The sequence below is a fragment of the Octopus bimaculoides genome, chromosome 27, assembly GCF_001194135.2.
Source record: "Octopus bimaculoides isolate UCB-OBI-ISO-001 chromosome 27, ASM119413v2, whole genome shotgun sequence".
Taxonomy (NCBI): Eukaryota; Metazoa; Mollusca; class Cephalopoda; order Octopoda; family Octopodidae; genus Octopus; species Octopus bimaculoides.
The window spans coordinates 10,191,982-10,195,860 of record NC_069007.1 but is presented as its reverse complement, the minus strand read 5'-3'; the positions used below and the strand labels follow the sequence as shown (position 1 = coordinate 10,195,860).

At 37.8% G+C, this 3,879-nt stretch overlaps 1 protein-coding gene across 1 annotated transcript in view; it reads right to left on the bottom strand.

Annotated features, from left to right (window-relative positions):
- Positions 1-3,081: 3,081 nt before the first annotated feature.
- The window catches only part of LOC106874773 (uncharacterized), a 9,113-nt gene continuing 8,315 nt past the window's right edge, over positions 3,082-3,879 (bottom strand). The window contains exon 6 of the mRNA XM_052977236.1: positions 3,082-3,440. The gene's annotated coding sequence lies outside the window, so the exon portion shown is untranslated. The remainder of the gene's footprint in view (positions 3,441-3,879) is intronic.

Genomic DNA, 3,879 nt, shown 5'->3' with positions numbered 1-3,879 from the left:
TATATATATATATATATATTAAATTCAAATTACGACAAACGTAAATAAACAAACGAAGTCTGCTTTTAGAAACGTTGAGATGTCTTAGAAAGTTAAAGAAGTGATTTTAAATTAATATATATATATTATTCTTTTACTTGTTTCAGTCATTTGTCTGTGGCCATGCTAGAGCACCGTCTTGAAGCGTTTTAAACAAGTGAATTGACTCTGGGGCTTATTTTTAAGGCCTAGTACTTATTCTATCAGACACTTTTGTCGAACTGCTAAGTCTCGAGTAAGTAAACACACTAAGACTGGTTATCAAGTAGTGATAGGGGACAAACACAGATACATATATACATGCATGCGCGCGCGCGCGCACGATGGGCTTCTTTCTGTTTCTGTCCACCAAATCTACTCCCAAGGCTTTGGTCGGCGCGAGGTTATAGTTACATTTCTATATTACGTAACGTGATAACATGTATCCAGCAAAAACAAATTCAGTAAAGATGAAATTTCCGAAGAGCTGCAACATCAATGTTGCAAAATTAATCCCTAAAAGTTACAAATTAAGCAATTCCCGTCACCATGCAAGTTATTACGCAATTAACACACACAACCGCACACAACTATTTTACAATGCAGGGGAGATAAGTCTTGCATCAAATCAAATCAGCTTCACAATACAAGGGAAACAACTCTTTCCCTTCTCTTTTCTTTTTCTAACATTTAGAATATGGTAGGGTTTTTCTGTGTGTATCTTTTTCGTATCCAATGGCATTCACGATCAAAACTGTCTTGTACACCCCCCGCCCGGCAACAGAAAAATGTAATACGTCTGTTTATTGAGATAATGAATCTGTAGTTTTGCATTAAAATGTTTGTGTATGTAATGGTGTCAATACACACACATGTATGTACACACTGTGGAGGCGCAATGGCCCAGTGGTTAGGGCAGCGGACTCGCGGTCGTAGGATTGCGGTTTCGATTCCCAGACCGGGCGTTGTGAATGTTTATTGAGCGAAAGCACCTAAAGCTCCACGAGGCTCCGGCAGGGGATGGTGGCGAACCCTGCTGTACTCTTTCACAACTTTCTCTCATTCTTTCTTCCTGTTTCTGTTGTGCCTGTAATTCAAAGGGTCAGCCTTGTCACACTCTGTGTCACACTGAATCTCCCCAAGAACTACGTTAAGGGTACACGTGTCTGTGGAGTGCTCAGCCACTTGCACATTAATTTCACGAGCAGGCTGTTCCGTTGATCGGATCAACTGGAACTCTCGTCGTCGTAACTGCCAACATGTACACACTATGTCTCTCTCTCTCTCTCTCTCACTGTATTTTCGCTTGCCCATTTTCTTTCTGTATCCTTGCTTACCCATGTTGATTGTTAATGAGCGGCTTTCGCTCTGTTTGTGGATATGTTACATCACCTTTAACTTGGAAATAGGGTCTCCATGGTATTTCGACGTTCGCGATAAGCCCTCCCAACTCACGACCACCACCACCTGTACCAGAAGTCTTTCTCCTAGCACCTATAATAGTGTAGCGCAGTGGTTCCCAAACTATGAGTTGCGACCCACTGATGGGTCGCGAACGGAATCCTAGTGGGTCACAAAATGTTATAAAATTACGCATTAGCTTTGATTAACCGCTGTCTATCGAGATAGTTCAAGACTCATGTTTTCAATACCAGACTGGTTGTTTTATCAAGCAGTAGGCTTTTTTCACGAACTTAACGAATCAGAGGTGGTCATTTTCTCAAGTTATTCATTCGTACGTAATCGTAAAAAGGAAAAGTCTGTTTTTACCTATTTATAGAGAAATTTTTGTCCTGGGTAAGACACAAAACTGCAACCGGTGGTGAAGTCCCAGTTCGGGAGGACAGGAGTTATGGGGAGCGTGGAGACACCCCTTAGTTGCCATTACAACGTACTGGTAAAAATCAAATGTCTTCGTTTTGGCGCGCTAATTCCGGAAATATGTCTGCAGAAAATTGTTACTGCGTAGCATACATCCAATTTGAGAATTAATCAAATTAAAACATAGGGTAAAAATCAGATATTAATTAATATCGATTTATTACCAGGAAGCTAGCACATTGAAAGAATCCGAGAGATTCAGAAAAAATATCTGAGATCTTAGGGGATTAAAGTATATTTTTATATATATAAAGATGACCACTAAAGTGGACATTTAATGTGCTAGAAATAGACCACATGTTGTGTCTACTAAGACCTAATAGTTCTCAAAAGAACATTGTAATTAGCAGAACCATATACACGTTCGCTTCTAAAGGTGAACAACTTTTATAGGATTCTGAGAATTATAACTTACTTGCGGTTCTCTTCATAACTCTTGCTCTATTTGCTTTCCATAGCAACATATCTGTTTTCACAGCAGCCACAAACTAGTTATGACAAACTGAGAGCAATTGCTATATTTTTATCCATATCTGCCATCTCTTAAGAGCACAAGGTATTACTTAACAATGCTGTTAACTAATATCCAGTTATTTAACAGTCAGTGTGAAACTGGTTGGTAAGATTGGCTGAAATTGATCTATACTACTGGATATTTTGATTCATGTATGTATTATGTGTGTATACATATGTGTGTATACATGTGTGTGTACACATGCTTGCATGCTTATATGTACAAATACACACAAATACACATGTTCAGCATTTACCCAAATGCCAAATCCGAGTCTTTATACCCTGTTTACACAAATAGTAGCACATTTGGAAATACTTCTGAAAACCACCTTTGAGGAATCAACACCAAATGCCACTTTTTTCCCTGTTACTGCTTCTCACAGTCAAACCCCATTCACTATTTCATTCATTTAATATTTCTGTCTTCCATTCTTTATTTTTGCTTCCACCCCACCCTCTCCCTCTTCCTTCCTTTTCTTCCCTCTCCCTCTCCCTCTCTCAGCACATGAAACAGCATCACCATTGTATTACATTTCACGAAGAAATTAAACAACATTAAGCAATGTAACACCAGAATCTTAAAACATACACATATTTCCATTGTTTCATTTCTAAATTAAAAAAGCAAAATAAATTTTCTGACATCATTGTTGGTGTAGTTATTTTATTATTTTAATTTCATTGTTACTTTTTCTTTTGTCATTATCGTTTATTTATTGCTATTGTTTTTCAGTGACAGCTACAGGTTTCTGCTGTTTGCTTTGTTATTACATTTTGCTGTTGGTATTGTATCAGTTGACGTAGTTGTGATTGTTGCAGTTATTGTTCTTATTGCTGTCGTAGCTGTTTTTCTGACAATTATTTTGTTGTTGTTCTTGTTATTGGTGCTGACTTCTGGCACCCTTACTGTAGTCCTAAGGAAATGTTCCTCTCTCCACTGGGGTAACCAGTCAAACATCAGAAGTTAAGGTTATCCAAAGAGCGAATCATTGTCAAACTTCATACCATTCTTGCTCTCCTGACATCTGGAAAGAATTGTAATGATAAAAGCGGTTAAAGACAGTATTGCTACTACTACGACTGCTGCTATGACTATTTACTGCTGCTGAATTTGAGACATATTGTGGATCTTTTTTAAAAAGGGGGCCACATTTTTCATTAACGAAACACTTTGAAACTTGGAACACTGGTAGAATGTGTCATATAAAACATCTTTTTCTCTTAGTCTTCTTAAAAAAAAAAGAAATCCATAAGTTATTCCATGTTAAAGTTGTCGTATTTCTGTAATTTCAACCAATCACTGACGTCCATTCAGCCGATATACATTAAGTGCCGACTACATAAACAAACGATTCTGAAACAATTAACCCTAACCCTAACCCTAACCCTAGGGTTAGGGTTAGGGTTAGGGTTAGGTTAGGGTTAAAGCAAATTTAAAATGAAAATAGCAAATAAAACGAAGGT